The sequence below is a fragment of the Pteronotus mesoamericanus genome, unplaced genomic scaffold (genome assembly GCF_021234165.1).
Source record: "Pteronotus mesoamericanus isolate MK-2021 breed Mesoamerican mustached bat unplaced genomic scaffold, CSHL_Meso_final contig_130, whole genome shotgun sequence".
NCBI lineage: Eukaryota > Metazoa > Chordata > Mammalia > Chiroptera > Mormoopidae > Pteronotus > Pteronotus mesoamericanus.
In genome coordinates, this window is record NW_026555060.1 from 6,647,316 (window position 1) to 6,662,241 (window position 14,926).

The window sequence follows — 14,926 nt, forward strand, 5'->3', positions numbered from 1 at the left end:
TCATATTTTTGAGCAATTTTCATTCAATTTTAAAAATAATCTTCTGAGGAGGTAAGGCAGGTGTTATTCTTGTTTAGGTGAGGAGACAAAAACTCTGAAAAATTGGTGATTTTATTAGATCAAAAGCTAGCAAGTGGCATACCCACGGTTGGATCCAAGTCTGTATGAAGGGACGCAGTACTTGTTCCACTCCTCCCTTGCTTATTGACTCTGGTAGTTCATAATCCCTGGTGTATGTGCCAAAGTGAAGGGAAGTGCTAGAAACTATAGCTTACTTGTGGCACAGTTTCTAGAGTTATGTAGAAGCCCTTATTAGTAATTTAGCTACTTAAAACAATATATAATGAAGTAAAATGCAAAACTAGCTACAATGAACAAATTAAAATAAACTTTACCTTTGTAGGAAGTGAGCATCTGGATTCCTCAGGGATAGAAAAGCATTCATCTAATATGTACTTTGGTACAAATCTATGAGAAGTACTGCAATGAAACATTAGCCAGTCTTTTAGACTAGTGTTGCAATTAGCTAAATGTCCCCATTTAATTTAGTAAACACCATATCTATCCCTACATACACAACCTATGTGTACATATATAGTAACATCTTTCACATATGTTCTTAGAACCCTGAAGTCCAGAACATCTGAATAAAAGTGAAATAAAATTTATTTGACTATATATTGGTAAAGATGCAGATGCTAGTTCCACTAGAAATACTTGAAACACTCTGGTAAATACCCGAAAGAAAAAGAGATAAAATGCAAGATATTTTTCCATATCTGCGTGTTAGGCTAAAATGACTATTTGTCATCTGGAGATGATTATGTGCAATGATTTCATAGTGAGGAAACAAACTCAATGAAAGGGTAAGGTAGATATGAATCATAATCACTCTAAATTATAGTTATTAAAATTTTATAAATTCAAAACATTTCAATTCTATAGCTTAGGCAATGAGTCCAGCCCAAGTAGCATCAACCAGATACTATTATTTTCAGATGTTCTAAGAATACCAGCTTACATCTGACCACAAAATGTTTCTCTGGATTATTATTACACATGCCCATTTTATTCTATCTACTATTCATTCAGGCACTGCTATGTCTTGAGGCAAAGATAAATCCCACAATGACTTGTAAATAATGAGTTATAATATGATGTGATATACAATAATAGAAATACATAAAAGGGACGGTGTAAGCATCAAAAAATAAGCTCTGCCTATTGGCTTCACTGAAGGGTCAATTCTTACAGTCAGGTTGAGTCTTAAAGGATGAATAGGAGAACAACAATAACAACATGCTCAGAGGGGGGAAAGGTGAGCAGAGGATAGTACTTTAGATTGAGAGAGTGCATATGTATGGACATAGAGTCATGAAATAGTTGGACAACTTCAAAAAAATTGAAAATATTTTTGCCTTTATAGAATTTAACATTGAAAAGCTGTGGTGGAGTAGAAGTTAGGCAAAGAGGGGACAGACTATATGAAGGACCTTAAATAATCATGCTGTGTGGGCTTTATTGAATGAACCTGAGGAAGACAGTAAGTGTTCCAGGCAAGAGCATAGAGAATATTGACCGTTTGGAAAAATTACTGTGAAGAATTGTAGAGAATAGCTTGAAGAGGAAAGAGGCAAAAGCAATGGAATACATGGAAGAGGCCAGGTCTGGCTACACCATTTAAGTCATGAATAACACAGTTAGCCATGACAACTATGGGAGTGAATGACATTGTCCAATTTGGAAAATAAAATACTCTAGAAACATATTGAGGATATACCTGAATTGTTATTAGTAGTCATCATATCCTTGTCAATAATAATTATCAAGCCTGTTTTCTCATTTGTGCCAGGAATGTGCATCATGATGTGGTAGAAAGAATACTGGGCTGGCCAGCAGGAGCCTTGTCTCCCAATCATGGGTCTCTTAGGAAGTCACTGCATGATGTTGGACAGGTCATTTAACCATTCCCTTCCTTAGTTTTTTGATCTGTAAAATGAGGAGGCTGGGTTAGGTGAGCTCTAATACCATGTTGTAATTCATTAACCAGTTTTCCAAATCTCATGATTTCCTCCTATGGGCTCTGATGAAGATGCCAAATATCTGAAAAATAGGCTTCAAGGAAGATATGTGGCCTACTAAGAGCCACAAACTATGTAATTTTCCCCAGATTAATGAAAAACTGACTTTGAAAAATAATTTTTCTATAGTTTAGGAGCAGTTATTATAGCCTGTTACGAAAATAAAGGGTTTTTTATTGAAAGGGAATGATAATAATAGGTGGTTACAAATATTTGAGTTTTGGCTGAATGAACATTTGGGTTCAAGTTTTTCTGGAAAATAACTATATGAATTTGTCATATTTAAAAGCCACCTACACACAGCTTCATTGCATTAGGAATTATGTAATAGGACTGATAATATTTGTCCCTCCTGGCCAATTATGACTGCCTACAAGTAATGAAGGAATAGAAAGCATGTGTTGTAATTACACGGCATTAAAATTGCATGTCCTTATGAGGGCAGGCAGTTCAGATGAATGTGCAGGAGGACCTCACTGACAGATGGCTCAAAGGTGCCAAACTAAAGGCATACAAAGCTTCCCTCTTTTGTTCCCAAAGATGTGAAACACGTGGACTATAAGTGCACAAAGAAAGAAAGAAAGAAAGAAAGAAAGAAAGAAAGAAAGAAAGAAAGAAAGAAAGAAAGAAAGAAAAAAGAAAAGAAAAGAAAAGAAAAACACAGACTGAAGTTGAACTAACAATCGAAACCTCTGTGAAGATATTCACTAGCTGTGTTGAAGTATATGGGTGGAGGCATTTTTGTAAAGTTATTTTGTAGTTTTGATTGAGCTGCAGCCTGGTAATACTCTTATACTAAGCATCTGAGTTATAATTACTCTCTGAATGTCAGAGTGAAATAAGCAAGGGACAGAGCAGGATGTTAAGTATTCTATTTTTCATATGAAAAAGAAAAATACAAGTCTACATTTGTATTTACTTGTCTATAAAGAAACTCTGAAAAGGTTTGTAAGAAATAACCTATGGAGGGTGTGGAAAAGGAGCAAATAAGAGACAAGAATGGGAGGGAAGGTTTTCACACCTGTTATAGAACACTTCCTCATTTCATTTAATAGCTATATAGCATTCGATTCTACAATTTTGCACACTATATTTGCATACTAATTTTTTGTACTGTAATGTGTATAATAGGCTCCAATTGATGATGTTTAGGTTGTTTCCAGCCATTTGATGTTAGTCAATTCTGCAATTAATAATGTAAATAATTACCTTTTCAAAAAACTGAGTTTTAAACTAAAAATAAAACATTTTCCCAAAAACAAATTCAGAAATAAAAAGCAAACACTTTCAAATGAAAGCTCTGACTTCTTATATGTAAACAGTGAAAGTCAAAATGACACGCCTTAGGAGTAACCCAAGTCCAGGATTAATAGTCTTCTTTTTCTCTCCTCCTCCCACTCATATACCACCATGCAAACAACACCAGCTCTCTTGCTTATAAATGAAGAAGCATTCCTATGTCATGTGTGCACTGAAAAACCTGCTGTGTAGGTGAGAAACAAGCTAAAAGACAGCGTCCAGGCCGGTCGGCACCAGGTTCGAAAATCATCCAAGTTAGTCCGCTGTCATTATTCCCCCAGTGCCTCTTGCCACAGTGCCTACTTTGCTAGACTGGTAGGTGTGGCAAGGTAATTTATTGAAATGCTGTATTCATTCTTTCTAGTTTTTCTTCTTTCATTTGAAGCAGATAGCTTAGTTTTTGCTCCGTAGTCTCAGAGGCGGTTTGTAGCTGAGCAGAAAGCAGGAGCATCCTGAGGGAAGGCATTCCATTTTTTTTTTTTGTAAAAACCTCAACTCACAAAGATTGTAATAGATGTCCTGAGTGAAGGAGAGAGAAAGGGGGAGTGCCTGTAAAAGTAGCCAGAGAATAAAAAAAATTAACTTTTCTGTCCAAGCCAGGAAAAAGAGTGCACTGGTTTTTGGAGAAGCAGGAACCTACTCCTGGCTCCCAGGCTGGGCCTCAGCAGGGATCCTACAGTTTTTGAACCCTAGACACCAGGGTCCCAGTCCTGATCATGTCCTATGCCCAAAAAAGGTCCAAGGAACAGTTTGTCGCTGGATTTTAAGGAACCATTGGACAATAAGCGTGTGAGCAGCAGCCATAATGGACCTGGAGAATAGAGCTGGTCCTCTATGAATCAGTAAGAAATGATTTCATCTGCAAATCATGAAAAATCAAAAATATAGTAGCTTAAACAAAGAGGGTGTTTCTTTTTTCTCTCACAACAGAAATTCTGAAAGAAAGTGGATCGTGGAATTGGTTCAGCGGCTCAGTGACGTTGGGGCCATCAAGTCTGTGATTCTTCGGGCCTGCCCTGCACGGTTGCAGGGTGACAGCTGCAATTCCAGCTACTGTGTCCGTATCAAGTCAGGAGAGAGAGCGAGGAAGAGGGAGCCCTAGGATCTTGTATTTTATAAGGGAAAGAAAGGCATTTCCTGCACCCCCTGAGGAAGTCCTCTTTGCTCTCATAGGCGGGTTCTGTCACTTGACCATTTGTCCACCCCGAGCAGCAAGGAAGGTGGCAAAACAGAAGGAGTTTGGGAATCACTTTTGGGTTAGCCAAAACCACAGTGACTCCCCTACCCAACTTCCTGGGCACTACATAAGCATCCTGAGTCCTCCTGGGTGACCCAGGGGAGAGAAAATGCAGTAATGATTTCTATCACCCAGGGAGACACTGTGGTATTAAGATGAATTTCAAAGAAACCAGTTAAGACAAAATAAACACACATTTTAAAAGCCAACAATACCAAAGAAGGAAAAACTAAAAGTGATATTTCTGGTACATCAGAGTTTGTGGTTGTAAATTAATTACCTTTCACATTGGTATCAGTGACTTGCTCCTTTGATGATAAAGGAAACAGTAGAACTAGAAGCTTCCTAACAAGCAGTCACCATGGACCCGAGAACTCACTAACACTGGCAATGAACGTAAACCCATTTTATCAGGCACATTTGACTGAAGGACAACATTACTTAAACTTATTCTTAGAACTGCTAAAACTTGTGATGCAGGTGGCTGGATATGGACTCTTTTCAAATCTCACTTAATTGGAAAATGCCTCTATTTTTAACATCAGATGGGAGTCGTCTTTCTCTATTAAACTCAGTCCTTTCTTCTAAAAGCCTAATCTTGTCAGGCAGGTGGCTCATCTTAACTAAATTTCTGTTCTATGCTTGATGTTCTTTTGGATTTGATTTTCACTTCGTTTTTAACTGACATTATGCTATTTAATTCTGTTGTCTCTTAACCCTGGTCTGGGTCCCTCTCTTTTTTCCTCTCTGCTCTGCTTATGTTTCCTTTTCTACTGCTATTTCAAGAAATATGTTTTTCTCCTCATCAGCTAGGTGATAGTTCTCTCCTCAGAAGTATTATAATGATGCTAGACTAAGGAACATCAGCAGAACCTGGAACCAGGCAAGCAAGCTGCTGCTTGCTACAGAGATGGATCATTAACTTCAGATCACTAAATGCAGTTTGTCAGCTTATCTCTTTCAAACTTAGTATAAGGAAGTCATTCCCCAATAGTTATCTCTTGCAAACTGGAGCTTTCATGCATATGATCAGAATAGATGAGATTGATGGGGGCCCTCTGAACTCTCCCCAAGGAATTTTCTCTATAATATGATATTTTTTTCTATTTCCTGGTCCTATTGTTAATATCAACAGGAAGTTTAAAGTATTGGAAGTTTCTAAGATGAAAGGTGTCACATACGTGGAATGAATCCATCTAGGGAGATAAAAAGTGAATACAGGGAATATTACATGCATCAGGGAACTGAAGTCTCTAAGGCCTATGGACTGACTCTCACAGATGTGTAGCTAAGGACAGTGGTAAACACTTTCCGAACATGGCTTCTCCCAGGGGAAAAGGACAGGTCGTTTGTTTCCCTCCGCATGTGTGCCTGTATGTCCGATACCAGCAGGTCTGCCACAAAGCCCCTGAACGTACGCTTCAGAGCCCCTCTCTCACACGAACCCCTTCCAAGCTCTGTGCTGTCATTTGTAGTTCCATATCATTTTTCTTAAAGAGAACCCCCCTAAACTGCATCAGCTTTAGATTTCCCCAAATCTGGATCTGTACCTCATCCAATATATGACACAACTTTCCATTTGGTATATTTAGTTGTATGCAGTATTTTATTGAAAAGTGGCAAGCATATTAGTGGCATCATTTTAAAAAATACTTCTTTTCATTTGCTTCTCTGACTTGATGGTTAGTGTTGTAGTGAAATCTAACCATTTGGAGACATTTTCAAATAATCCCCATTGAGGACAATTCAGCAATAGCTTTAAAAATTATAAATATACTTGCATAGTTATAAGTGGCGATATCTACAAAACTGTTCAATAACTTCAGGCTGGAAACACCCCAATGTTTAATACATTATGAAAAGTAAATAAATTATGGTACAACCTTATGAACACTGTGCAGCTGAAAAAACAAAAAAAATGAGGAAGTTCTCGAAGTGCTGACATGGAAAGTTTCCCAAGGTGTGTTGCTAAGTAAAACATAGAATGGTGTATATAATATGCTGTACAGTGCAGTGCAAGGGTGCAGAGATTAGAATTTATATTTACAATTGCTTGTGTTTGATGAGGTAGTTTTGGAAGGACATATGAACAACTAATGACAGAGATTACCTATGGTCTTGTGAGGTCTGAGAATTAGATGAGAAATAGGAGAGTATAAATGTATGTCACTATAATGACTTCAGGAAGCCTTCCCTATGGCATGAATTTTACCATTCTCTTAACTCCCGTAGCAATAGCACTGTAAGCAGCTTCTGTTGGGGACAAATCTCTCTCCACCATGCAAGATCATTGTTTACAGTTGTCGTTTTCAAGGCCGAGATTTATTTATCTCCTGCCATGCTCACCCTCACCTCTACATGACCTTCTTGTTGTACTTCTCTTAACGTCTTGAACAGGCTACATTTCCTTCCACAACAAGCCTTCCCTGAACCCCCTGACTTGGAAGAGTTACCCTGCTATTTTTTCTTATCCCTGTACATTCTTTTTAAAAATATGTATCTCACTTGTTATTATTTGTAATATCAGTCTTCCCTACTGAATAATTTAGACCAGCAAGTTTCAACTTTTTTCATCTGATGGCTCACATAGACTAATTCCTAAAATTTTGTGGCATACCAAAAAATATATTTTTTGCCAACCTGACAAAAAATATGGGTATATAAGTATAGGTATATGGATTCACTCGCACCAGATGGCTATTGATGTGTTTGTTGTCATTTTTTTTTCATTTAGCAATCTAAAGGAAAATAAGCCAGTGTCCCTAAGAGTCAGGTATTAAATGTTTTAAAAATTCTTGCATTACACCAGTGTACCTGCCCCTGCACACCAGTTGAAAATCACTTGTTTAGACCAAAAGCCTTATGCTGATCTGGGCTATGTTTGTGTTGTTTAATTGTGTGTCCTTGGTGATTAATACAGATCCTAGCAAGGTTAGCAAATATGTTGACTGGATGTGAATGTTTTCCCTCCCTTACCAAAGAGTGATTTCCTAATGGGCAAGCTTTGCCCTTCTTCTATAATCCACATAACATAGAAGACAGTAGTGTGCAGTGGATAAGAGATAGGGGTTCAGATATGGCCTCTGCCACTTACCATCCCTGGGATCTTAACCTTTTAGCCTCTCTGGGTGTCAGAGTTCTCATCTACACTGTTTTTTATTCATTCTATGATTCAGTAAATATTTACTGAGTGTCAGCCATGTGCCAGGCACTAATCTAGTAACTGTGGTTACAGCGGTATGCAAGACAGGAAAGTTCTAATTGGGAAAGGGAAGGAGCTGGGTGGAGAGAGGCACAATAAACACATAAGCAAAATAAATAAAACTTTCAGGTAACGATAAAGGCTACAGTAGAGCAACTGAGGATAGCAAATTCAAAGAGACCAAGAAAGGCCTCTCTGAGGAGATGGTACTTGAGCTGAGTTTTTGAGTAGATTACAAGAGGTAGTGTCTGTCAATATTTTAAAATAATGTCTGGCATGTATACTAATATAGCAATAAATGATAACTATTAATACTGTTTAAAAACTTGTCAAATGGATGAACTGGAAGTAAATGAAAATATAAACAATTTCTCTTTGCTATGTAAAATGCTATAATTGACAACATTTATATGTGGACTTATATGTATTATGGTGCATGTGTGTGTGTATGTGTTGAGTCAGCAAGCTCTTTTCTAACAGAAAGAATGGCTTTTTTTTAATTCTGAAATAGTGAATACCCCTCCAAAACCAGTACAATTTATACCCTGGGAGTGATTTAATTACTCACAGCATCTATCCACCAACCTACTCAGAGAGAAATCACAGAAATGTGTTATATATGTGTAATAAATGGATTACGAATATCATCTATGTAATACAAGCACATATACATTTATATACATAAAATACATTCATATAACTAATACAAATGTGTTTATAAGTGGATTCAATGTTCTCTATGGCCCCACTAACCTATGAATTTTCATGTTTGTTCCATCTGACCTGATGAAGAAATGATTAGGGCTAAAGATTTGAGAGAGAAAGACCATGGATGTGTCAACACAAGCCCACTCCAAAAATATTTAAAAATCACTGGTAATTCACATCCTTCTGATGTAGTAATAAAATCAGTGGAGTGAATTGGCTGGTATATATCATGGGTGGGGTTAAGAACCTCCTCTGTGCCTGGCACATCTCACATAAGCCCCCCACCCTCAAATTATATGAGGTATGTAACTCTCTTAGCTTGGGCTCCCACAGCTGACCCTCAGATGAGGGAGAGTAAGGGTTTGGCTTACAGGTGAAGTCTCTGCTTGGGCTGGAAGCCCCAGCGGAACTTGGAAATATAAACTTTGTCCCCATAGGAGGTAGGGGTGTGTGTGTACTTGAGTAGGAATAATAAATGGGACTCAGGGAATGTAGGTAGAGCACTGACAGTGTCCTCTACAGTATTCATATCCTTAATTTACATCAGAGGAAACCTGGAAGTTTATGTACTCAGAGAGGTTAAATATTTCACTCAAGGTCACCTCCCTACTAAGTGGCACAGTCTGGGTACAAACCCAAACAGATTTGACACTACAGTTCATGCTCTTTCTCCTCTACCAAAGGCACCTCCCTTTCCTGAACATCAGCCATATACACAGAAACATATTTTGTGTTTATATAAATAGACATTCTTACCTAGCTTCCTGAGTCCGAAGGCTATCAGGATTTGCCATGAAACACATTTTGGAGCCTCTAGAAGAACACTGTCTAACAGAAATATGAGAGCCACATATGTAATTTAAAATTTACTAGTAGCCGCAATAAAAAAGAAATAAGTGAAATCAAATTTAATAATATACCTTATTTAGTTCAATATACTCAAAATATTATTATTCAACATGTAATCAATATTTAAAAATTTAAGGAGATATTTTACATTCTTTTTATGTAAAGTCTCTTTGTATATTTTATACTGTAGCACATCTCAATTTAGTTGCAAAGTATTATCAGAAATACTTGTGAATTTAGATTTTATAAAATTTACAGTTGGAAAAAATAGGTTCACATAGCCAAGTTGGTCCAAACATACTTAACACATTTTTCTTAATAGACTTAAGTATCTCTTTTTAAATTTAAGTCAATTAAATTATATATTAAAAATAATTCAGCTCCTCAGTCACACTAGCCACACTTGAAATGCTCAAAAGCATACTTTCCTTCACATTCTCACCAACACCTATTTGTTGTGTTTTTGATAACAGCCTTTGTGACAGGTGTGAGGTGATATCTCATTGTGGTTTTAATCTGCATTTCCCTGATGATGAGTGACATTGAGCATCCTTTCATGTTCCTATTGGTCATCTATATGTCTTTTTTTGAGAAATTTCTATTCAGGTCCTCTGCCCATATTTTAATTGGATTATTTGTTTTGTTTGATGTTGAGTTGCATAAGTTTTTACATTTTCGATATTAACCCCTTATCGGATATATCATTTGTAAATATCTTCTATTCAGTAGAATGCCTTTTTTTTCTTGTGATAGTTTCCTTCACTGACCCACCAATTCCACTTCTTGGTATTTACCCAGAAAATGAAAACAATTGTTCAAAAAGATGTGTATGTCGCTAAATTCATTGTAGCATTGTTTGCAATGGCCAAGATATGGAAGCAACCTAGGTGTCCACTGATAGATGAATGGATAAAGAAAATGTGATATATATGATATGCAATAGATGTAATATAGATCACCATATATATATATATACACATGCATACATACATATATATAATGAAATATGTTCAGCCATAAAAAAGAATGAAATCTTGCCATTTGTGACAACATGTATAGACCTAGAGAGTATTATGTTAAGTGAAATAAGTCAACAGAAAAATACAAATACCATATGATTTCACTTACACATGTAATCTAAGAAGCTAAATGAATAAACAAAATGAAACAAACAAACTCACAGATACAGAGAACAAACAGATGGTTTCCAGAATAGAGGGAGGGTGAGGGAAGGAGATTAAGAAGTACAAACTTCCAGTTATAAAATAAGTCATGGTGATGTAATGCACAGATGGTTAGTAGACTAAATGTAATAATTACTTCCTAAGATATATACATGTTGAATCATTATGTTGTACACCTGCAACTAATATAATATTGTATGTCAACTATAATTAAAAATAAATTTTAAGAAATGCTCAATAGTTTCACGTGACTAGTAGTTACCATACTGAACAGTACAGAAAATTTATTCTATGAGAAAGTACAAGGATATGACTCTGTATACCATCAGGAATGAAACAAGTCAATCAACAAATCAATATTGAGTATCTATCAGGTACTCCTTATAGCAGATAGGTGGTGGACAAAACACCCTTGGCCAGGAATATTTAGCTACAATTGGAATTGATCAAAAGGAATGAGAATTAGTTGGGTCAATACTTTTAGATCAGAGCCACTGAGGAATAAGATAGGGCTGGCTTTTGACTGACCTTTAATAAACCACCTACATGCAATACTTGACTTTTATCTCTGGAGACCTGGTTACTCAGTTTCAGTGCATTTTGTCATCTGATGAGAAACTGTGCAACAAACCCAAAAGAACACTGGTAAGAGGCCATTTTGACCCCATAACCTCACAGATACATGTGGGTGGTCCTGGAAGCACAACCAGGTGCAAACACAGGAAAGTACTTGAAAAAAACCTGACATACTTTTAAGTATATGTGCAGGATTATGCTCAAAGGAAATGAGCCCATTTCCAAAAGGCGTGTATAGAAATGGTCATGGTAGCAGTATTCCTAATTGCCAAAAATTGGAAATTATCCAAAAACACATAAACAGTAGAATGATTTAAAATAGTGTAATTTTCTGGAATATTTATGCATTGTCATACCATTCAGCAATGATAATGAAAACCTATAGCTATATCCCACAATGTAGATGAACCTTACAAACACACTGAGTATAATAAACAAGACCCCCAAAACTCAACAAAATATAGGGTAGCATTTATACCAAGTTCAAAAATAGGCAAAACTAATACATGATTTTAGAAGTCAGGATAATCATTAACTTGGTTGGAGGTGGGGTGGTTGATTAAAAAGTACCATGAAAGGCAGTTACTAGGATGCTGGCAAAGTTTTCTTTTAATTATGGGCTGATCATGCAAGTATGTTTATTTAATGAAAATGCTTATATTCTCTATATATGTTATACTTTAAATATATATTTAATTAATAAATTTTATTTATTTATTTATTTTTCCTCTGAAGACCAACAGGTTTTGTTATCCATTCTGGAACACAAAAGACAAACTATGCATGTATAAGTAAGTAAAGACTTTCATTCTATTCTGTGGTTCTACATCCTTAAAATCCCAAACATCTGTTTTGGAGGCAGAGAAAATAAAAACAAGCTAATCATAGAGTGTGGGAGTCCATGAAAATAGTAGATAACAAAAAAGATGACTTAGCCCTCATTGAGATTGATCTGCCTGGCAAGTCCTTTCCTCACCTCTGTCTAATGAAATCTTAACTTCCTTCAAGTTCCATTTAATGACACTTCATCCAGGAAGTCGTACTTGATTGCCCAGATGAAAATTGTCTCTTCTTCTACATTTGTAGGGCATTTGGGGGGACTATTCATCACAAGCACATTTTACCATACATTATAGCAAGTTCTAGAAGACAGTGCAACATCATGCAAAAAGGCTTGGGTGGGGAGTCAACTAAGGTTCAAAACCTGCCTGTGTGACCTAGAGCAAATTGCTGTGTGACCTGGAGCAAATTACTTAATCACTGTGCATTTGTTTCCTCAGTTGTAAAATGGAGATGATAATAATAAGACCTCTCTAATAGGCTGTTGTAAAGATGAAATAATGAATACGCAGCTGCTAGAAATCAGTAAGATCTCAGGAAATGTTAATTATTAATATTCTTGAGTATTATCTATTCCAGCAGCTAATAGGTTCCTAAAAAATATGGAACATAATTTAGATGCCTTACAATGAATCAACTCATTACACACATCCCACACTTGCTTTCCTTATGTTCTTTTCTATTTTTTTCCACTGGCTTAAGCTCCTCAAGAACTGGGACAACAACTATTTATTGTAATAGCCTTCACATTGCATAACACTGAGATGTAGGCTACATAGATGCTTAGCAATGGGTTGAAGTAACTGAGGAAGTCTTGCCCTTTCTCATTGGCAATACCTCAAGCAATCCAAAGAGAACTTCCATAAACTCACACACAAATTTTTCTACCTCCAGGGTGACCGCCCATTCCTATTTGCTCTTGGCTGCACCAGTTTGGGCACTGCAAGTCCCATGATCCAGGAAAACCCCTGAGTCACAACAAACCAGGATAGTTGGTCCACTACCTGCATCTGTGCCCAAAACTTGGACTAGCTCACTGTTTTATGGATGAACAGTCGTTCATGCGCCTATCTAAAGGCAAGCCCCCATTCTGGTTGGCATTTCCTCTGCGTACTCAAGGACTGGGCTCTTGAAATTCTCCTCCTTCCTTCTTGTATCATCAATCATTCCTCACTACTGAGCCATTCCCATTATCCTTCAAACATGCTGTAGTTTTTCCTATTTAAAAAAAGTTTAAAAATTAAACAACAAAAAGGCTTGAACTTACATCACCCTCAAGCCACCACCCCTCTCTTGGTTCTCCTTTATAACAAACTATTTGAATGAATTGTCTATGCATAGTCTCCAATTCCAAGCCCTCCTTTTTTTATTCTTTGTTGAACTACTTCAATCAGGTTTTTGTCCCCAACTCTCCATAGAAATATGTCTTGTCATTACTTGCTAATGACCTGAAACTTCCCTGGACTGTTGAATTATGAGGAATAAGCTTCTATTATTGAGCCATTGTATTTTTTCATTTTTTTAAATCACAGGTGTTTATCCTTGTAAGGGCTAAAAATTTCCACATTTGTATCTTCAGTTGATATACCTCCTCTGCACTTCACACTTGTATAGCCAGCTGTCAGCTGTCTGCCCTGCAAGCAAGTGAATGTACAATAAGCATCTCCTACTTAATATGTCAAAACTAGACTTTTAATTTTCACCCTAAAGCAGTCTCCTCTCTCAGAAAATAGCCTCTATTCTTCTCGCTCAGACCCCAAACCATGAAGTCATCCCTGATACTGCACCCCCCACCTCTTGCATCTCACATCCAGTCTACCAGGAAAGGCCATCTTCTCTTGCCAGATTATTGTTTCTTGCCAGCAATAGTTTCCTCTCTGCTCTCACTGCTTCCTCCCTGGCACCCTTTCAACACAGGAACCAAAAAAACCCTCTGAAAACATAGGTCAATGTAAGTCATTCTAATGCTCAAAACTTCCTCCAGAGGCTTCTCATCTCATTCAGAATAAAGTTAAGAGGCCTTATCCTGACCTACGAAGTGAAATGAGTTGTTCTGTCACCCATCTTACCAAAACTCCTACCGCAGTCCTCCTCCCTTACTCTGCGCCTGCCCGCTGGCCCCCTTGCACTTCCACAGACACACCGTAGCCATGCCAGCATCCCAACTGTGGACTTGGGGCTCCTCTTGCACAAAAGGCTATTCTCCCAAATAATGATATGATTCACTCCCACACTTTCTCACTCTCTCTTCAAATTTTACACTCTTCTATTTGGCCTCTGAATCCTTCATTTATTATAAGAAATATTTTCCATGCAATAGTCACTGCACTGAGAACAGAAAGATGAACATGACAAGGCCTTTGCCCTCAAGAAACTGCTAAACATGACTGAAGACTGGGCTTTCAAGGAAGGTTTCTGAGGGAAGGTGCCCCCTAAGATGAATCCTGAAGTGAAAGTAGAAGTTAGTTTGTAGGAGAAAGGGTGATAAAGCAAGTGCCTTTCAGAGAGACAACGTCGCAATTGCTAACATGTGTGGGTGTTAGAATATGGCATATTCAGAGACTGCAAGATCAGCTTTTCCTGTAATGAAGTGTGGTCATGTGCTACCACATGAGCACTAGCATCGCTTCATTAACTGCAGGGGATGGGGATGACAGAAGAGAACCAGCACAGCTAGACACTAGGGTGGTATAGGCGAGACAACCAAGAGCAATGGCCAGACATGAACACTGTGGAGCACTGCCAAAGACAAGAAGAGACATTCAGACTAGAAGTTGGAGTGAGCAGCCCATAAGAAGGGGAATGAGACAGCCCAACATATGGGCAGGTTTTAGGAACAAGGGTTCCTGTGGTATGCGATATTAAGAGATAATAGCAGTGGGAATCAGTTCCACTAATGGCTCTCAATAAACCAAGTCTCCTGGTATGCATGTCTGCTTCAGCATCGCCC

The 14,926-nt window shown here is 37.5% G+C and overlaps 1 long non-coding RNA gene across 1 annotated transcript in view; it reads left to right on the top strand.

Moving 5' to 3' along the window:
• LOC129085528 (uncharacterized) overlaps positions 1-14,926 on the top strand; it is a 73,665-nt gene that overhangs the window by 42,061 nt on the left and 16,678 nt on the right. Inside the window, exon 2 of the long non-coding RNA XR_008530733.1 lies at positions 11,872-11,927. This is a non-coding gene — a long non-coding RNA (uncharacterized LOC129085528). The remainder of the gene's footprint in view (positions 1-11,871; positions 11,928-14,926) is intronic.